Source organism: Ambystoma mexicanum, chromosome 6p (genome assembly GCF_040938575.1).
Source record: "Ambystoma mexicanum isolate Mex_15411 chromosome 6p, UKY_AmexF1_1, whole genome shotgun sequence".
Lineage (NCBI taxonomy): Eukaryota > Metazoa > Chordata > Amphibia > Caudata > Ambystomatidae > Ambystoma > Ambystoma mexicanum.
In genome coordinates, this window is record NC_090935.1 from 94,930,545 (window position 1) to 94,952,695 (window position 22,151).

The 22,151-nt window shown below is 48.0% G+C and overlaps 1 protein-coding gene and 1 long non-coding RNA gene across 3 annotated transcripts in view; one reads left to right on the top strand and one right to left on the bottom strand.

The window, feature by feature from the left end:
• The window catches only part of LOC138511230 (uncharacterized), a 294,238-nt gene extending 285,611 nt beyond the window's left edge, over positions 1-8,627 (bottom strand). For both annotated transcript variants that reach the window (XR_011280592.1, XR_011280591.1), the window contains exon 1: positions 8,571-8,627. This is a non-coding gene — a long non-coding RNA (uncharacterized lncRNA). The remainder of the gene's footprint in view (positions 1-8,570) is intronic.
• The window catches only part of SPAG8 (sperm associated antigen 8), a 419,928-nt gene that overhangs the window by 75,263 nt on the left and 322,514 nt on the right, over positions 1-22,151 (top strand). The window lies entirely within an intron of this gene.

Consider the following 22,151-nt stretch of genomic DNA (forward strand, 5'->3'; position numbering starts at 1 on the left):
GCCCTGTGATTCGCTCTGCTAGGGGGAATAAGTACATGTTGACTGTGACATGCTTGTTTACCAAGTGGGTGGAATGTCTCCCAGCCCCAAACTGCAAGGCAGAAACGGCAGCTGCCTTGATGATTAACCACATCTTTTCCCGTTTTGGTCTACCTCAAAGGATTGAGTCAGACAGGGGTAGCCACTTCACCAGTGAAGTAATGACAAAGATGTGGGAGATACTGGGGGTCAAAAGGAAGTTGCATATTGCTTATAGACCAGCTTCTTCTGGGGCAGTAGAGAGATATAACCGAACCATTGTTAGCATATTAAAGAAGTTTGTGGCAGATTCTGGGCCAAGTTGGGATATCCGATTACCTCTGGTCCTAATGGCCATCAGATCTACCCCTTCATCTGCAACCAAAATGTCACCATTTGAGTTGATGACTGGGCGCAAGATGGTGCTTCCTCAGCATTTGCTCTATAGGACCCAAGAGCAGACACTAATAAATGCCTCCACAACTCATGAGTATGTGGAGAATTTACGGAAACACCTTCAACATGCTTTTGCTTATGCTCAGCGGAATCTAGAAAGATCGGCTGATAGCATGAAGACCCATTATGACCTGAAAACTTCCAGGAAGGAATATCAGGTGGGGGACCGGGTCTATCTATACAACTTCCAAAGGAACCAGGCCACGCAGCGCAAATTTTTGCCTACATGGAAGGGACCCTTTGAGATTATAGACAAAATCTCCCCTGTGGCCTACAAAATCCACATCCCCAAAGGTCCTTTGGCAGCGGGGGAAGACAAGTGGGTCCACATAAACCAGTTGAAATGTTGCCATCCCAGGCACACTCTGCAACAACTGGAGGAATCCTCTGGAATCCTAGCGGGTACTGTCTCAGACTAATTCAGTTCCAACCATAAAACATACAACATCTAGTCTCTAAAATATTGTGATTTGCATGAAACTGTATCTTAGTTATACTGTTTTTTTTTCAAAATAAGAATGTAATGTTTCGTTATGATGAAATGCATATGCTGCCCCACTATCTCAACAGTGGTGGAAAAATGTCTATGAATAGGTATTGCCGCTCTTCCTTTGTCGTCCTAGGAGAAAGAAAACCTGGAGACGGGCCAAGGAGGACGATCCGGAGACCGGGAGCAGAGACGCAACGGGCCCGGGGTACCGCCCAATATTCCCATCAGGACCGGCGAGGAGAACCGATCGACCAGTACCGGATGGAGGAAGAGATGTTGAACTGTGCCATCTATTGGAAGAAGATGAGGAAACATCCCAGATCTTGCGGGTCCCACCAGTGAAGGATCAGATGGCCACCGCAAGAAGGGGGGCTTGTGGGATGTATTTACCCATGCATCTGAGCCCTACCTCAAAACTGTGCAGTACTGACATGGAAAACATCATGATGGCCAGAACTTCCCAGAAAATGCACAGGGAAATGCATGAAGAATAGGCTGCCACCCATGTTTGCCGATGTTATGGGCACAGAAGGACACTGCCTAAACCACCAGTGGACTACCCACACAGTAGTCTGAAACCATTGGGAGTGGCAATGCTGATTGCCAAAAGCAAACCCATAACTGTTTGGAATTTATTTTCTTAAATCCCAAAAAGGGGTGCAGTACCAGTACTCACCACTATCCAAAAGCCGGCGTTTTAAAACCACCAGATTTTGTAGAAAACTGAATAAATGAACCCAAAACATGCCAAAGAAAGACATTTTAAGAGGTGGATCCAATGTAAGGTTATATTCTGAAGTGACTTGAAGGTTTATAACAAGACTGGCTGAGCTGTGGATTTCAGCAGTTTAAGTACATTTGGACTGAAAGACACTAAAAAATCTAAATGTTTAAAAGAAATGAGTGACCTACTTTGAGTGTCACATAGGTTGCAATTGTTTAAATGTCATAGTTTAAACTTAGAATCAGCATTCTAGCTGCATATGTAAACATTGTCTTGACTTAAACTGGGTAACAAAAAGTGACATTTTATCTGAAACCTGGCTTAAGGAACTGAATTCTGCCCACCAGCCACCCCCATCAGGAGTGAAACTTGAGTCACAGCTGTGTTCCCAGGCCTATCTGCCTTTTGCTGGCCACACTAAGGATATGCCATCTCTCTGATAATTGAATTAAGGGGAGCCCCCACAGAATACAGGAGCTCTGAACAAAGCCCTGTCCTGACCCAGGCAGATGGTTTATTGCAGATGTCGTAAAAGTAGCTTCCTCCTGAAGCAAAGGGGAGGGGCACTGCCTGTGAGAGCAAGCTGGCTTGGCAGAACTGGAAAAACCAGAAATTCAACCTTGTGCTGGAGGAAAACCACACCCCTTTGGGGCCAGAACATAACTCTAAAAAGATGAATAACTCGTAGTACGGACTTGTGAAAATTATTTAAATGACACCATAATTCTTGTGATTTTTCTGCCCACATTTTAAGAGGTTTTTAGAACCGGTGGCATGTTCAGGGGGGTTTTAGCGGAAAAGAGGATATTACTCAAAATGTGTGCATGTGAAAAATCTGACACTTCATCAATTAATGTCCATACTCCTTGCGCACATGTGTGTAAATTTGGGGTAATGTCCGGTATTGCAAACCAGTTAAAAAGTGCAAAATATTGCCATTTCTGAATGCAAGCTCCCAGGAAGAGCAGAGTTTGAACAGGGTATACCTCCTGTAATGCATGATGGGTGCATATGATTTTAAAACAATATGTACCTCTGCAAATATGTATTTGGTTCAAATCTAGATTTGTGTGTAAGTTGACAGGAGGAGTGGACTTTCTGCAGGCTGTAAAATGACATCACTCTGACACAACTTAGCTCCCCCAATCAGGGGAGAAATGAAAGCTTGGCCAATGATAAGTGGAGAGGGGCTGGCTAGTGATGCTGCTCACACACACCCATTTTCAAAACACATAAAAGCAGAGAGACAGGACAGATAGGGACCTTCAAATCCATTTGCTGCGGGACGCTCTGCTGGAAAATCCATACTTTACCTCCATCAATCTCTAGAGAAAGCTGTGCAGAAAGATCCAGACTTTAAATCCCTCAATCTTCAGAATCCAGAGAGAGAGCAGACCCAGATCACTGTGAAATGCAGAGACCAGAGTCCAGTTTAAAACCTGACCAGATCCGTGGCGAGGTCCATTCTAATTCAAGAATATAGTGTGAGTACCTAGCAAAACTGTGCAGAACCAATCTCTTAGTTAAAATAATATAATTCAATCCTATTTTAATCTAAGTAGAACTGTCTCCTAACTGTCACCTGTCATTTGTAAAGCTGTCACTTGTCATTTTGCACTTGTCTTTTTGAACTTTAAAATTTCAAATCTGAAAAACGACCTTTATTTAATCGCTCATATCTCCGTGACCGTTTGTTCTAGAGACTTGCAGTAACTTTCATCTGGAAGCTGAGATCCTAGGCTCTCCTAGGACCCCAAAACGATAGTGATAGTCGTTGTAGTTCCTCTGTAATCGCGGCGCATTCACAAATTTAGCCGCGATTTGACATTTTACTGCGATTTGCAAATTTCTTCACGTGTAAAAATCTGCTGCTGCTTGCCTTTCAGTTGCCAAAAATTCGTTTAACCTGCTAGTTACACCCTAGATCCTTGCTAAAGTGATCCTGAACTTATTCAAAGCATATACCACTCACCCTAAACCTCCTAGAGGGAATTAAAAGCATTTTAGCATATTTTTTTTCTTCATTTCCAGCACATTTAAAAGCATTTGGGCCTGTGTTTTCAACTTCTGTAGTCTAAGTTGCTGGGGTTAACTGAATCACATTTAATTGCATTTCTGAGAACTGTGTGCCTTCCTTCCATTTCCTTGCATTGCATAAAAGGGGTGGTGAATTGTCCAAGAAAGTGATTACATTGTCTTTTGCTGAAATCCTATCAAGTTATTTTCTTTACTGCATTTCATTCCACATTGCATCCATTTGAAACCATAAAAGTATTGTTGCTACCTTATCCATTTCATGTCAGCTCCTTAGTGATTATCAAGAAGTGTGCTAGTGCCAGATTCTCCGTTGTTAATCTTTATCATCTCAGATTAAGTGTGATATCCAATTATTAATTTATTATAAAGCGTGATATAATATATATTGTTTAAGTTATCAAATAAACCTTTAAACTTGCAAAAAAGAACTACTTCTTGGCTCAGTGGGGTCAGGGGGATTCCAAGGGAGGGGTGTTATATAGGGGTAGTCTTCCAGAACGCATGAACTGGACATAAAGATATATCAATAAGGGTTTTCATTCAGTATTCTAGACTAGGCGTTGACTTGGCTGTAGTGCTGAATTGAATCCTCTTACAAGGGTTAAGTAGTTCAGTAATATGAGGGGGTTGAGTCTAAGGCTTCCCAAGCCAATAGCTTGACAGGAGGTTAAGGCCTTGCCAAACAGCTAGTTTCCTAGTTTGCTCCCTCCTATCTTTCCTCTCTCTTTTATATCTCCTCTCCTCCACATTCATGGGTTTGCTCCCTCCTATCTTTCCTCTCTCTTGTCTTTCTCCTCTCCTCCACATTCATGGGTTTGCTCCCTGCTATCTTTCCTCTCTCATTTCTTTCTCCTCTCTTCCACATTCATGGGTTTGCTCCCTCCTATTTTTCCTCTCTCTTGTCTTTCTCTTCTCCTCCACATTCATGGGTTACCTCCCTCCTATCTTTCCTCTCTCTTGTCTTTCTCCTCTCCTCCACATTCATGGGTTTGCTCCCTCCTATCTTTCCTCTCTCTTGTCTTTCTCCTTTCCTCCACATTCATGGGTTTGCTCCCTGCTATCTTTCCTCTCTCTTGTCTTTCTCCTCTCCTCCACATTCATGGGTTTTCTCCCTCCTATCTTTCCTCTCTCTTGTCTTTCTCCTCTCCTCCACATTCATGGGTTTGCTCCCTCCTATCTCTCCTCTCTCTTGTCTTTCTCCTCTCCTCCACATTCATGGGTTTGCTCCCTGCTATCTTTCCTCTCTCATGTCTTTCTCCTCTCTTCCACATTCATGGGTCTGCTCCCTCCTATTTTTCCTCTCTCTTGTCTTTCTCTTCTCCTCCACATTCATGGGTTACCTCCCTCCTATCTTTCCTCTCTCTTGTCTTTCTCCTCTCCTCCACATTCATGGGTTTGCTCCCTCCTATCTTTCCTCTCTCTTGTCTTTCTCCTTTCCTCCACATTCATGGGTTTGCTCCCTGCTATCTTTCCTCTCTCATTTCTTTCTCCTCTCCTCCACGTTCACTCTGCTCTGAATCTCTCTTTCTCGTATCGGTCCCATTTTGACTTGTGCTTCCTCTCCTTTTTGTCCTTCTCTTTGCTTGCGCCAAGCACTGGAGTGCACTCCCTCTTCCTCTGCGCTCGCTGACTTCTTTATCCCTTCTGGAAAAGGAAGAGAGGATGGGAGTGCAAGAGGAAGGGAATATTATAAGGGAGGCAGAGCATGGTCATTGTGAAGAGAAGGAAGGTAGCAGCTTTGAGAGGATGAAGAGTGACATGGTTAGAGAGGAGGCAAAACTAGATCTTACAGGGGTGAGACAGAGGCCAGAGTGTAGAAGAGATGCTAGAGACGAGGACACCATCCAGGACAAGACAAGATACTGAAAAAATAAGGTTTTTGTGAGGCAAGGAAAGAGGATGATTTAAGTTTTACATCAATGTTCAATGCTGTATTTCGAAAACGACTTTAGTACTATTTGTTCAATACAATAAAGCTGACGTTTAAAGCACCAAACCACATGGTAAATGAACCTGGCAATAAAAAAACAAATATTCACTCTGAAAGTGCCAGAGCCCACTGAGCTATGTTGCCATCTGAGTCTGGCGTGTTCATGTATATGCTGGTCTATGTACTTGCACATCAATCGATCAATTGCTAAATGATATGAAGACATGTGGGATGTTTGCCTGTCAGCTTTATTGCACATATAGTACTAGCATAGTTTCTGAAAGACAACTACTCAGAAAGCATTAAACACTGATGTGAAGCTAAAGATAGCATGGAGGAGATATAGGGGTCATTACAAGGGCGGTGGTATTTCCCACAGAAATACCCCCTGCATGTTTACCATTACTGCGACTTGTATCAGTGATACAGTTGCCCGATTATGAATGTTGGTAACGTGGTATTCGTCGCCATTCATGGAGTGCCACAGGACTTCATTGGAGACTTGGGGGAATTACCGCAGGTGTTACTTCCACCTGTGGTAATTACTCCAGTTTTGGGATATAAAGTGGAGAAAATAAACAAGAGCCAGAGCTGCAGGTATTTCCTCTACTTTATCTCTAAATGATGGTGTGTTAAAAACTGTGATCATTGCGGTAGCGCCACTTTTTTACCGCACCACCTTACCCTTGATTACCTCCATATTCTACTGCCTGAATTACAGACTATAGAACAAGGAAACCTGCCCTAAAATCCCAGCTTCTCCACTCGATCGAAGCCTGTGATCTTGGCCCCGTCACTACACAGCGCTGTGCCTTAGTTTCCTTCTCTGAGAAAAGTGGTATTGCCTTGAAGTGCTTCTTTCACCGCTCGGCACTACAGGGAGACCCGCCCATGCTCGGCCACAGGCGGCAGCGTTATATAGAAGATTACAGTGCTTTCCACGGGCTGAACTGTGCCCCTTTGGGCCCTGGGTCCCGAAGATTGCGTGAAGAAAGTGCACTGCGATGCTGGTAGGGTGGGAGTGGTGTGGTTTGCGAGCACATATGAGAGAGAATTGTGGGTACAAGTCATAAAAAGAAGCCATTGAGGCAGATACATCCGGCGTCAGATGTCAACCAGGGCATGTCAATGAGATGAATGAATTGGCAAATATGGAGAGAGAGATGACTTGGTAAATTGGCTTTGTTTGAGAAAATATGGGGTAGATTTTTACAGCTATTTTAACTTGGCATTGTAGTTGTTGGGTGGGGGGTAATTGAGAGATGTATTTGATTTGTTGGGGGTTTACAGTGTTGTATATCTCACTCTGTACATAGAACTGGGTAAAATGCTGTGCTTTTCTTGTGTAATTTGCCATGTTTTATTTCTTATACGCTGATTGTCTTGGATTTTATAATAGATGTTGTGTAAATAACGTTTTTTAAAAAAAAAAAACAGTGCATGTCAAGACCTCTGTCTGTTAGAGGGATATACACTGTACCCCATAAATACAGCACCTTACATTGTCCCATCCAATCAAACAGAATGCATCCCACCCAGTCACGTCTACGCGTCGGCCTATTTTTAGAGCGCACAGACACCACAAAGTGGTTGCTTGGCGCTAGAGGCCTAACAGTGGATCCGGTGTCTGACCGAAGCAATTTGGCTAGGAGCGGAGGGACAAGGGGACGGCGGGGGAGAATTCTACAGGGTGGGTGCCACCATTGAAAAGGCACGTGACCCCGACCCCCTGGTCTGGCAGAATCCAGGCACGGACAGGCCAGCAACACTAGATAGAAGCAGGCCCCGGCTGAAGATGTGTGGGGCCCATTTCAACTTGATGGTGGGGGGAGGGGGCTTAATTACCTTACTTAGAGCGGAAAGCAGTCTGGGTCACCCGTGAGGGGGCATACATTAAAAATGGAGATAGAGAAGGCTAATAGCCACCACCTATCACGAGTCACTGAGCCAGAAGGGAGCTGAAACACAAAATGACTCCTGAATAGCTATGACTCATTGTTTGTAAGCAAGGGCCTGATCTGGAGGAACCAGTGAAAGGACACCCTTCTGTTTTCCGCCAATAGAAGTGACGGTCGGAGGGCTAGGCAAACTCATCTTGTGAGGATAGCGTTGCAAACATCACACTCTAAGCCCCAGAACCCTAGTAACATATTGCCGTGTCATTAGACTGCTGGCTGCGAATGTGCGGTCTGTTGCTGCTCGGGGCCCCCTGAGGCTCAAGAACCCTTATATTTGAGACGAATGAAATTCCCAGACGCCGTCCCTGGATAGAAAACAACTGGGAAACAGGAGGTTGAGTTTAGAAGAAAGGAAAATCGCACCGGGTATTAGAAAGGCAGTGGAAAATAATAACGGTGGTCTTACATGGACCCTCTCTTTAGTCAGGTTGCGAGAGAAGTTTGGCTAAAACAGACAGGATGTGAAGCCGTCCTCCTCATTTTGTGAACACTAAATTCGACTCCACTAGTCAGTCTGTGGGGCTGCTGCAAGCATTCTGTTATTCTCCTCTAATGGACTCATTGCACCTCAAAAAGATAAAGAAATGGCACGCGGCGTGCGTGGGACGGAGTATCTGCACGCACTGCCTCACGCTTCACCCGGGCACGGTAGCAGAGGAGGTGGGGGGCAAAGCGGAAGGCGTGAACAGCCGGTGTTCGTGTCTGATTCCCCAAACGCGCTTGGGAAGGGGGCGGCAAAGTAACCAAGGCACTGGCGCGCACACTACTTGCAGGCGGAGTCAGCCCTTGCACAGGGGGCAGTAAAGCTCCCAAGGGACCAATGTGCGCACCACTTGCCTGTATAAGAGTCACCCATTGAACCCCGGAGTGGCAGTGCAGGAGGCTGGCAGGCCCTGTGATGCTGGTTAATATGCCCCAGGACCTCCGTGGTTAGACCTTGCCCCCCCCCCACCCTACCTTAATGAGATGCAGGACACGGGTCTTAACCCTTCCGGTTCCTGGCACGCACTGGTGGGCGCGGGTACACCCACTTTATTATAATTGACATGCGCGACAGCGAACGCGCTCATGTGACACCATCACATTCCTCTTTTTTCATAACAAAGGCCAACATGGCCATTTTGCATAACTCACTGTCAACAGGATCGGCACATACGTATTTAACAATAAAACATACAGTGTGCCCAACGTGGGCAATGCAGGGAGACACCGCTTGGTCGTCTCAACATGGGTCCACGAGGTAGACCTTGAACCGGGACGAAACACTGACGGCCCTCTCGGCGGGGATAACGTCCATGCATCATGGGTTCTCCTTCCCCTCCTGCCGGGTCACCTAGGATAAAGTCCATGCATCTCGGGTTCTCCTTCCCCTCCTGCCGGGTCACCTAGGATAACGTCCATGCATCACGGGTTCTCCTTCCCCTCCTGCCGGGTCACCTAGGATAACGTCCATGCATCACGGGTTCTCCTTCCCCTCCTGCCGGGTCATCTAGGGTAACGTCCATGCATCACGGGTTCTCCTTCCCCTCCTGCCGGGTCACCTAGGGTAACGTCCATGCATCACGGGTTCTCCTTCCCCTCCTGCCGGGTCACCTAGGTAACGTCCATGCATCACAGGTTCTCCTTCCCCTCCTGCCGGGACACCTAGGGTAACGTCCATGCATCACGGGTTCTCCTTCCCCTCCTGCCGGGTCACCTAGGATAACGTCCATGCATCACGGGTTCTCCTTCCCCTCCTGCCGGGTCACCTAGGTAACGTCCATGCATCACGGGTTCTCCTTCCCCTCCTGCCGGGTCACCTAGGGTAACATCCATGCATCACGGGTTCTCCTTCCCCTCCTGCCGGGTCACCTAGGGTAACGTCCATGCATCACGGGTTCTCCTTCCCCTACTGCCGGGTCACCTAGGATAACGTCCATGCATCACGGGTTCTCCTTCCCCTCCTGCCGGGTCACCTAGGGTAACGTCCATGCATCACGGGTTCTCCTTCCCCTCCTGCCGGATCACCTAGGATAACGTCCAAGCATCACGGGTTCTCCTTCCCCTACTGCCGGGTCACCTAGGGTAACGTCCATGCATCACGGGTTCTCTTTCCCCTCCTGCCGGGTCACCTAGGGTAACGTCCATGCATCACAGGTTCTCCTTCCCCTCCTGCCGGGTCACCTAGTGTCGGTTCTGGGTCCCCCGTGTCCTCTTCCGGTGGCAGCTCTCTGCCCGCAGTTCGGGCTGGGGATGTTTCTCCTTGTGTACTTGTTTGTTTCTCTCCTCCACCAACCTTCCGAAAGAAGTTCGAGTTTCTGGCCACCGCCCCTCTCTAATCCACAGCAGTGACCATGGACCCTTTTACCTGTGTGACGCCCATCAGCACAGGTTCCAAGTTGAGGCACAGCTTTCGTTCTGAATGGTGATTCCTCAAGAGAACCGTGTCACCCACTTCAATGTCTGGCGGCCTTATCCGATGTCGGACATTCTCTCTCTCGTTGTGCACTCGCCGGTCCTCTGATGTCGCCTGGTTGTCAATGATGCCTGGCGACCGGCCCCTTGTCTACGGAATGAGCCCTCTCGGGCACCTGTTAAACAGGGCTTCCACTGGGGGCACCCGGTGGGCTGATGCGGGTCAGCCAGATACTCTCGAAAGGAAATGTTACAGGGTCCTTTTCAGTTCGCCTCCCTGCCCTTGGGCTATGCGGAAGACCTTGTTAAGGGGGCGCATGAAGGGCTCAGCTTCACCATTGGCCCGTGGTCATGCCAGCGTCACTTTCCTGTGTGTTATGCTGCAGTCTTCCATGAATTCCGTGAATCCTCTGCCTTGAAACGGCGGCCCATTGTCAGAGCAGATGACATGTGGAAATCCATGGGTGGCAAACACTTTTTCCAGGACTAGAATGATCTGTTCATACAACGTCAATTCCACAAACTCCACCTCCGGTACCTAGACCACTGGTCGATCATGACTATAAAGTGAATGGCTCTCCCTGTCGACCCAAAGTCTACATACACTGTGTCCCATGGTTTATTGCTTCTCACCATAAACTCAATGCTGAGCTCCATGTTTACTGGGGCAGCTGCTTGGCACCATACATACCTGCCAACATAGTCATCCACCTTTGCCTCCAGCCCTGGGAACCATACCTTGGGACGTAGTCTTGCCTTCGTTTGGTTGGTTGTGGCCTGGTGACCGCAGTGGGCTAGTTCCACCACTCTTTCGACCAAAGATCTCGGCACCACTATCTGGCGGCCTCGTATTTGCAGCCCTTCCTCCGTCACCGATAGTTCATGCCAGACTCACCACAGCTGTTGCAGTTCACACTGGGCTTTTTTGTCCCTGCGCGGGGTGCTCGGGAGCACTGCCTTCCAATCGCCGTCCACTATGGCCCTCATGAACTAGCTGGATGCATTTGTCTTCTCTTGAGGCCTCTGCAACCTCTTCAATTGACATGGTTATGGGCTTTGCTGTACCAACCACCAAGCGAAAGTGTTCTTCGCTGGCCACACACGCAGTTTCCTCTTGGACGCTGCCGCCTCTGGGATGCCTTGATAGGTAGTCCGCCAGGTTTTGGGTTGCCGGTCTGTAGTTAAGCCTCACTCTGTACTCCATGAGGGCCAGCATCCACCGCTCTATCCTGGGCAGTGGTTTCAACGAGGAGCCTGCCATGATGGGAATGGTTTATGGTCTGTGATCACTGATACAGGCTTCCCCAAGATGTAGATGCGGAAGTGCCGACAGCCCCATAGGACTGCCAGTGCCTCCTTCTCGATCTGTGAGTATCTTTGTTCAGTTGCAGTGAGTGCCTTGCTGGCATAGGGAATGGGTTTCATTTGCCCGTGGGTGTCTGGCTGGAGAAGGACTGCCCTTAGCTCGAGCAGGCTGACATCCACAATGATTTCAGATTCCTTCCCCAGATCGAAAAATACCATTGTTTAATCACCCGTGAGGGCCTGCTTAATAGTGATAAACGCCCCTTGTTCTGACCCCGTCCACACCCTGGCGGTGTCCTTCTTGGTTAGGATCTGAAGGGGCCCTGAGAGGGTTGCCAAGTTCGGGATGAATCTCCTGCAGTAGGTTACCATGCCCAGGAAACTCCTGACCTCCGAGACATTTCCGGGCGGTGCCGCCTCTTGAATGTCCCTGACCTTCTGCAGGTCCAGTGTTATTCCTTTTGCATGAAACACAAATCCAAAGAAGTCGATATTGTCTTTGAGAAATACGCACTTCTCACGGTACAGTGTTAGTCCCAGCTTCTTGATTCTCTCTAGTGTCTTTTCCAGACGACGCATGTGCTCGACCTCTGATGTCGCATAAACCAAAATGTCATCACTTAGGGTGATTACCGCCTCCAGACCTGCAAGAGTGCCTCTGATGACGTTTTGAAAGACTTCGGCCGCCGAGGAGACGCCGAAGCTTAGGCGCTTATATTAGTACAGCCCTTGATGGGTCGTGAAGGTTGATATATATCGTGAGTCCGGGTTTACTTCCAACTGGTGGTACCCGGACTGCAGATCAAGTTTGGAAAACACCTTGGCCCCTTGTAGTTCCCCCACCACATTATCTAGTGTTGGCGTGATGTGTCTTTTGCGTCGGATGGCGAGGTTGGGTAACCTCATGTCCACGCAGATGCGGACCGCTCCTGGTTGTTTTGGTTTGGCTGCCACCACTATGAGGAAAACCCACAGGGTAGGGCCCTCAACTTTTTCAATTATGTCGACCAAGTTCTGGAGCTCTTCTTCCACTGGCTCCATTAAGTGGAATTGTATGCGTCAATGCTTGAGAGCCGTAGGGCATACAGTCTCATCAATTTGAAGCATGATGGGTTCACCCTTGAGCTTCCTGACCCCTCTGAACAGCTCAGCAAACCTTCTCAACATGTCATTGATGTCTTCCCCGTGCACCATGAGTGCAAAGCATACAATCCCTAGCACACCAGATGCCACACAACTCAGGAGCGACAAATGGCTTTGTCAGCGTGGGTAACCTGGGCCACAAATGCGCCTCGGAGGGTTAGCAGGTCGGTTCCCCCAAACGAAAATATTTTGGTGCATGCCTTTACTAGTGCCAGAGGCCCGAGGAGTGCCTTGTAGGGGCGAGCTGCTACAACGCACACGGATGCCCCAGTGTCCACTAGCACCGGGGTCGCTGTCCCACATACTGACACTTTGCACGTGGGTTGCCTCCTTTTCTTCTTCACAGCATCAATGCTGGATATGAAGAAGACCTCTTGTTCTTCCTCCTCTTCCTCAGCAATGTCTAGGTTTTGCATGTCTTGTTCAACCACAGCCACCTGTCTTTGACGCCGCGGCATGTCGCCGAACATTCGCCTGGCCCCCTGGGAATGGTGACTGGTGCAGCGGCACAGCACATTCTTGCAAAGTGTCCTGCAGCCCCACAGCACCCACACACCCTTCTCATCACCAGACAGTCACCTGCATGTGGGAGATCGTAGCCACACTTGGGACAAGGCTGAGATGACTCAGCTTCTCGTGGGGCCCATCTGGGTATCGACGGGCCTGTGTTCGATGGTTGCCCAATTGCACAGACCTCCTCACCTTTTGTAGACTTGGCTGCAGCATCCATCCTGGAGGCGCGGCTGTCTGCAATTTCATAGGATCTCCCCATCTCAAGGATGCGGGTAAGCATGAGCCCTGGCTCACGAAGGACCTGCCTTCGTAGTTTGCCTGAACTGCACCCCTGCAGTAGCTGGTTGCGGATCATGCCCTCACTGTCCACTGGCACGTGCTCGCGAGTTTCTTGCTGCACATCACGCATCTCTCAAAGTCCTGATTTGCCAGCGGCATGACATGTTCTTTGAAAGCGTCCTTCACCCCCTGGTATGAGTTAACGGTGGGAGCAAGAGTCTCAGAAATGTGATGCACTTCAGGCCCGGCTGCGTAGATGAGGGTCGCCACCTTTGCTTCCTCATCAGTTTCGGCTGTGGCGTTAAAGTTCATTTCGAGCCGTTTGACCCACAACAGCCACTTCGGCTCCAACTTCGAGGGTGGACCTGCGGTATCGAATTCTGTCATGGGAGCCAGTGTGCTCTGCTGTCTGGGCGCTCTCCCGCCTTGCGGTGCTACAACTGCGCCTTGGGGCTCCACCGTAGTCATTCATGCTGTCAGATCGCACAGGCAACTGTCAAGCACAAAGAGGCCGCAAATCTGCGTGTTCCGTTGGTCTTCACTGGTGTTGTGGCTGCACAGGCACCCTCCCTAGGGCCGCAGTGTAGATTTGGGCCAAGCTCCCACCTCAGGAGAACAAGAGCTGCTTTAACTGCTGCATGGAAGGAGGGCCATCCCGGCCATCCTGATGGATGGGCATGAGAAAGAAGAGACGAAAAAAGAAGAAAACATTTCCCTGCTTTGGCCTCCTTGGCCTTGTGGAACATAGTTAGCCCTTGTGGGCTCCAAAAATGTTAACCTGTGGCGCACGAGCACTCCCTGTGAGGAGCCGCAACCACAGACCACACAAAATGGCGGTGTAATATTCCCCGCAATGTTGAACGTCCCTGGCAGGTGTCTGAGAACAATGCTGTAGCAGCATTTGCTGTCGTATCGTAAACACCCTGCCCAGAGCCGTCCTCGCCAGTGTGATGGTGGTTAATATGCCACAGGACCCCTGTGGCGAGGCCTTGCTCCCAGTACCTTAATGAGACACAGGACACAGGTCTTAACGCTTCGGGTTCCCAGCGCTCACTGGTGGGCACATGTACGCCCACTTTATTATAATTGACATGCGGGACGGCGAACGCCGCTGTTGCGTTCAAGTGATACCATCTGTGATGCTGGAAATGCATCGGGGGGACAGAGCCTCCTTGTCCTTTACTGCTTTTTATCGTGTGTTCTGTTGTGTTTTCCACGCAGGAGTTCATGTGGGACTCCTGGCAGTGCAGCTCTCTCTCTTTTGGTTTGGTGAACAGACCTATGGGATACCCTTATGGCACCCAGGGGTAGGGGTACAACCCTGTGCCCCTAGTGTATGTTTTTGGCCACCTGTGTGTGACCCACAGAGCAGGGTATGGGCTGGTGGAAGCTCCATGCTGAAATGATTGGTGCCCTGAGCGTCCTCCATTTTGTGATGCCCAGGCCCTGCCTCTTGCCTTCCATCACCTGTTACCGTGATCTTCCCAAAGTCCCAGGAAGCCCTGCCTCTGTCCCTTCCCCCTGACTGGCTGTTGGGTGGAAGTTCCATATAGGGTAGTGTGGGGAAGTGCCGACCAGACTGGCTGGAGCCTTCTCAACGACCGTATGTTGTGAGTACGCCTGTGGGTGGGACCTGGGTGAATGGAGTTTGTGACGAATATGCATTCTATGTTGTGGCTGTGTAGTATCTGGTGTTTGACACAATGGTTGAGACAGCCCTGCCGGAAACCGGTATGAATGCAGCTTGGAGTGTTGAAAGGCTCGGTACTTGTCCCAATACACATAACTTGTTGTGAGTGTCTGGAGAGAAGTGAATGGCCTGAACACCTTGTGTGCCTGATTGGCTGCCTGCCTGCATGAATGCCCATAGTCGTGATTGGATGCTTGAGTGTGACCCAGCGGAATGATTGGGAGATCAACAGTATATCTGGGGACCTCTCACTGCTAGGAATCGTGTTCGGAAGCTGAAGTCCACTACGACGAGTAACTGGAGTAACTGAAGCTTAACCTTGAGCCCTGCTGGACGAGAAGAATTGCTGTTGCTCTCCTTTGCAATCTGAAAGCTACTGTGCCTCAAGAACTGACCCAGAGAGGACCTAGTGAGGCGCCCTCTTCCCGAGCTACGAGGGACCATCGTGCACAGCCTATCTTTGCCTAAACTCCCTGGTAGACAGACCTTCGACAGGCTGCCGACCCGATACAGGGATTGCTGTGGAACTCCAGAGAGAAGCGCCCGGACTGTTGTCCGCCACTGTCGCCGATCGCCGTCGCCGACTGGAGCCACCCTGCTCCTGTTGCCTAAGAACTTCATTGATCCAAGAACGCTCTCGTCCGCATCGTCGCCGCTGTATCCTGCCGGAGAAGGCCTGACCGTCGACGCGCCAAGGTGCATCCACCGGTGGGTTTCCTGCCACCCAAAGACCACAGAGATGCCGACGACTCGACGTCCTTGCTGGGCCACAGTTTTTCAACTCTTTGCGGTCCAGAACTATCGACACCGAGGTGCCCCGCACGCCTCTTCCCTGCAGGACGTTTAGGCTTCCCCGTCAACGAGCACTGCTGGGAACGACACGGCCACTTCACCGTCGTAGCTCGACCTGTTCTCCATCGGATGTTCGACGACCCGTGACTCCTGCCTTAAAGGGAGGGCACTCAAGAAGGCTTGTCGATTTCCCCGACGAAGAACGCTACAACGCCAGGTACTTTGGGGTTGCAGAACTATTGGAAAGTCTAGTGTGAACAATATATGGACTGGGCTTGTATCTTTCTTCTACAGGTTGCCCAGGTGGGGGGATCTCCACACAGAACTGTGTCTAGGTAGCGGGACCAGTATTCTGCCAATTGCTCAACCATCCTGCTTTCCTTCCTCTCTCTACTGCTGGTTTCCTCTTTATTTTGATCTGTGTGTCATTCTGACCATATGCACTTAAGGAGATCTAATAATGTTAGTGGTACCACTTTAGAATTGTACATATTTACCATTGTTGATGTTCGGAGTACAAAGTGAGTTATCGTGATCGTGTATATGACCTTGAATATTAATTATATAAAAACTGTGCTTTAACCGATACAGTGTGTGGAAATTCCTTCGTGGGTGCTCGGGGACTACACTGTACTTAAGAACCAGCTTGCATCACCTCCCGAGAAGCTAGACCTTGATTGCTCGACCACGTACCAATAATAGAGAATCTTGGCAGGGGTCTCTGTGCCTCCCCTCTACCATATAGAGAGCGGAAGTACAGACCCCTCCTCCGGTCTTTACACCATCACAGGCCCCACATTACCTCATTTTCAGGAAAGCCCAGCCTTCAAGAAGCAGAACACTATGAAAGCTTGTGCTTACATCAACATGGCAGTCCTCAGCTGGTAGACATTGCCACAGGCGGTCCTGGCACCATCCACCACCTCTCATGAAACCAACTACATGTTCCGCGAAGAGGAATGCAGACTGCGATGTGTGGCTGCAGGCGTGAGGGCTCCAGGAGTGGAAAATCTGGGCTCACCTGGATAAAGAGGATCTGGTGATTTACTGCTTCAGACCTTGGGGGCCATTTTAATTTGAAAGCTGAATTGCAAGGAGAGGACCACTTAGATTTGCACTAAAAAACGTCCCCCTATGTTCAATCTTTAACTTTTCAACCACGTGCACGGTAATGTAAATAGTAAGACATATGTGGAATCACATTGGCTACTTGCTTTTCCACTAAATGGTGGAAAATGAAGGATTGTAGGAGGCACTCTGGAATCCACCTGCTTTCAACAGGTGGATTCCAGAGGAATTCGTAGTATTGGTGGCAGGAGAGGAGGTTAAGTGTTCAAATTAAAATGGCCGCCAAGGCGCGGTGTCACAGGAACCAGCCAGGAGCCAGTAAATCACCAGCAGTGCGACGGAGGGTCCTGGTGAGCACAACCGGGCTCCCTCTACCGCCCATTATGGCGCATTATTGCCTCTCAAATGATCCCTGCCCCCGCACCCACGGGTTAAGGCTGTCCAAATGAGTATGAACGCGCCAAGCAGGTGTACGTTACATGCTCAGAAAGAGTTGCAGGCTTAAATCTCTTTCACAGATATATCTGTCAAAAATAAAAAATCTGAAGTCATTCTTATGTTCCCAGAATGCACTTTGATTTTACACAAAGCAGCCATGGACCAAAACTGCTTCGATGTTACCTTCTCCCCTTTCTCAAAGATTATTTATTTTCAGATTGAGTGTGATTTACTCACTGATCGAATTCTGTATAGACTTCGTGAGACTGTTTCATTTACAGACAACACATTATTTACAAATGGAGCAAGTGAGATTAATGTACAACATGCACACCTGTTGCAGGGAAGACCAGCTAAGATCATGGCAGCAGATCTAATTGGTGCAGCTTCATAAAGCAATTTATAGTGGCTGTGCTGGCATATATCGTGGACACAGGCATGGACATGCTGTGAAATGCTGCTGTGTACTGTTAGTGACATGGCACATTTATTTATTTATTTTATTTATTTATTGTATTGGGTATACGGCCAAACCCTGGGGTATCAGGGCGTAGGTTACAGCAGGTTTAACATCTCTGGTTTGTATTTTTATTTGTATTGATTATATTTGTATGGCGCCCCAAGCCCGTAGGCCTCTGGGCGCATTCCCTACATAGCAAGTTACAGAGAAAACAGTAGCATAAGTGTGGGTACATCAATAGCAGTCAAATACAGATAGAATTTATATAATTTACATCAATGGCAGTCAAATACAGATAGAGTCTACATCATTACAATATGAGATTTCTGAAGTTACTTACATTCCTTACAGAACACAGTTGCCTACATTATTTGCAGATCACAGAATGTGCACAAGCTACAAATTACTGAGAAGTATAATTCCAGCATGTACAGATACATAGTATAATTAGTGGAATATATTATACATGTAGGTCCGCTTGTAATTGGTAATCTTGGGCAAGAAGCCACACTTTAGAGTTCCTCCTGAATGGGTGATAGGCCTGTTCAGATCTTAAAGGTGCAGGTAGGGTGTTCCATAATGTAGCTGCAAGGACAGGGAAGCGACTCCCTCCTGCCTTTTGTAGTTTGAAGCGAGGGACTTTGCGGCAGTGTGATTGCACCGAGCAGGTCGGGCGGTCTGAGATATTACGGGAAAGGTTCTTAGGTAGCTTGGTGACAGGTTAGCGGGACATTTGTGCGTGAGGGAAAGTGATTTGAAGGCGATCCTTTGTTCAGGTTACGTCTTACCTCGGATATGTGCTGAGCTCTAGGGATGTCAATGCAGCCCTAATGCCGTTGTTTTGCAAGACTTGCAGTTTTTTAAGTTCTGTTGACTTGCTCTGAGATATAATACGTTGCAATAATCTAGCTTGGAGAGTACTAGAGCTCTCGCTATGGCAATGCAATTAGGTGTGGAGAGAAACGGTCTCCAGGCCATGATTAACTTGCAGGTGTATGCTGATGCATTGACCTGTCTAGTTAGGTTTAGAAAGAAGTCAATGTAGAAACCAAGAGTTTTTACGTCTTTAGAGACCAAGATGGAATTGCTGTCAATATTGAAAGCTTCCAATTGTTTGTCTAGTCTATTGAGTTTAAGATTGGATCCTAGGAGGAGAAGCTCAGTCTTCTCGTCATTGAGACAAAGTCCGTGTTTGGCCATCCAGGCTTGAATGATGCTATAGATATCATTGAGTACTTTGTCATCTGTGTCGTAGTCTCCTGTGACAGGTACGAGTATCTGGGTGTCATCAGCGTAATTTGTGTACGTGACACCCAGATGGTCACGGTCGTCGACTGTATATTAGTGCACCACATGGTGTCTTTGATGCAGGTTTGAAACACATTGCTTTCAAACACATTGTGTATAGGCGCTTTGAAACACATTGTGTATAGGCGCTATATAAATAAACGATCATATCATATCAGGTGACTGGAATCATTCCAGCTCCGTGAGTCTATTGAATAATACTTTTCTATTTGATTTTGCTTGGATAATGCACGTGTTGTAGGTTTCTTTTTTTGCCTGTAGGATTGCTTCTTTGTAGGTTAAGGAGGCTGTTAGAAAGTTGTCTTTGCTGGTGGCAGTTGGATGACTCTTCCAGAGAGCTTCTGAGTGTCTTTTGGCTTTGCACAGGGATCTAAGGTGTGGGGTGAACCACGAGTTTAGATGCGCTGGAGGTTTGGCTTTTCGTAGTTGGAGCAGGGCAATTATGTTTATAGCTTTGAGTACCCTATGGTTGAATAAGCCCAATAGGACTGTAGGGTCTGAGTGTTTAGTAAAGGTGGCATTGATGAGCGGTTGTAACAGTGGCAGTATCTTATCCACTGTTATTTTACGGGTGTTCCTAGTTTTAGTGGGAGGAGCGAGGTTTTGATGATTGTTTTGCTTGCCATCATCCTTTATCCAGAATGAAATCAGGTGATGGTCTGTCCAGGCGCAAGGAGAGTTAGATAGGATGTTAATGTTGCAATTGAAGTTGACTAGCCAGTCTAGAATCCTACCTTTGTTGTGAGTAGGATCTGAGCCTTGTTGTGTGAAGCCTATTTTAGTTATCGAGCTGGCAAGGATTGATGCTTTGGTATCTTTACCATCTTTGAACCCCAAGTTAAAATCTCCCATTAAGATAATTTGAGAGCCTGGCTTAGTGTTGTTAGAGAGAAGGAGAGTCATATCTTCCTCAAATGTGGATGCAGGTCTAGGAGGTCTGTAAACAAGGTGGATAGTGATTGTTCGGGAGGCAGAGATGGGTAGTTTGACGGACAATAGTTCCGCCGATGGGAGAGATTGGTTGGAAATAGGCCTAAGGCCTAGTGCCGTTCTTGATTGAGAAGACAATACCACCACCTTTGGCTTGGTTGGAATCTCTGTCGAGTCTGATGATGGAATACTTGTATGGAATGGCAAGTGAGAGCGAAGGCCCTGCTGCAGTATGGAGCCATGTCTCGGTGACTGCTAGAAAGTCCAGGTCGAGAGATGGTATGGTATGGGCAAGGTTGTGGGCGTGGGCTGGTAAGGATCTAGCATTAATTAATGCGCCCCTGATTAGAGTAATGGGTTTGTCTAGGCTGTTGTTGGTTCTGGTGGGTGGGCCTAGCTAGGTTATGGAGGTTTATTCTTTTTAGATGAGGGTTGGGCATATGATAGTCTAGAGCCTAGCCTTTCATTTCTTTTTTCCAGTGAGCATGGTTGGTTTGGCGTAGGTTTCTTGGTGAATTATTCTATACGTAGGCTAGGTGAGTCAAGGTATGGATTGTTTAGGTCCTCTGAGGTGTTGAGAGAAGGTTTAGAGTCTGCTATTAGGCACTGGGGCAGGAATAAGGTAGGCGGGATCAGGTAACCTCTTATTCAGAGCTGGAGAGGTAACGGGGATACTGCACTGAAAGCTTTTATTCGTTGAAGGTAGCTTAGTAGTACTTGTGGTCCGTATGGAATGGGCAAGTGCACTGCACACAATATGGAGGTAAATGAGGGTGAAGTAGGGCAAGAGCATGGTCTTACTATGTTTGAGCTCTAGGGTGCAGGCTTAGGAGTTAGGTCCTGTGTCCTGTGGCTACTTGGCTAGGATCAAGTGGTATAAAGTATTCAACATCGGCAATAAGGTTAGGCAAGCATTTGGCGAGACTGGTGCATACAGCAGTGGTGCAGAATTAGTTTGCAATGGTTACAGTGAGAGAAAAGTTACACAGTCATACACAACAAAATACACAGATAGAACCAAGACATGTAAAACACAGTGGTTTTAGTTGAGCAGGCAGAAGTCAATTTGCAGACGATCATCAGCGCAATTATCTAACCTGCGGAGCAGCGAGGGACTGGAGTTGTGTTCCTGGTCCGGATGGTGCAAGCCTTGGCCTAGTCTTTATTGAAAAGCCAGGTTTTTCTGATTAGGAAATCTTAGGTGCGATGGTTTGCTTCTCAGTGTGGGGCTAATACCTGGAAAGTCCTCCTGCCCTCGTGAGTTTGAAACGTGTGACGCGAAGTTGGGGCTTGTTATTAGATCTCAGGGTTGTAGTCGAGGTATTCAGCGTTACTGTGAGGAACATAAGGGCCGTGTTAGCTAAGCATTTGTGTGCGATACAAAGAGTTTTGCAAAGTATTCTTGCCTTGATAGGAAGCCAGTGGACTTTCCTTCTCGTCAATAGATATGGTCAGATTTTCTGATGCCAAGACCTGCTCTCATGCTGGATCTTTGCACGTGTCACCCTAGAGAACTATTTGTAAACTGCATCGTTTTTTTTATCCCATTTTTCTAAAATCAATTGCTGCAAAATATACCATTATTTTAAAAAATGTTCTTGGGGAGAGAACTCCCCCGAGCCTGCCTGCATTACTGACGTTAACTTTGATGCACTCGGTCACACGTGCTACTTCTGGGGTGATGTTAATGCCCGCCAAGATTCAAAATATAAAAATATTCACCGTACACTACTGACATTGAATTGTTTATCGTGCCAGTGTTTCCTCAGGAGCCTTCCGATCGGCACCAAACGCTGCCCCCCACCACTGGCATTAACATAATAGTGTGTCTGGCTGTGCACATCGGTGGCTGGTATGTTTTGGCACCGGGGCCAGGCTCCGACCTCCTTGTTTCTGCAGGAGGCTGGAGATGCACTGTTTAATGCATAAGCATTCTAGTGCATAGTGTGGCATGCTCCTGAAGCAGTAACGTCATCAAGCGCATTGCGCATGCGTGTTGTCAGAGTCTAACCCTGGAGTCTGTGACTTGGTATGCACTTCTTTGAGGAACCTCTGGGGAGCGGAGGCACCGCTCATCAGGGTTTGTATGCCTCCGCCTCATTTTGTGTTACGTGAATGCCTCCGCTTCTAATAACTTCTCTAACAAACCTCCTGTGGCGTTCCTGGCTGACCAATCATACCAGCTTTAGCACTTAGGCATTCATATTTGAAACCTCAA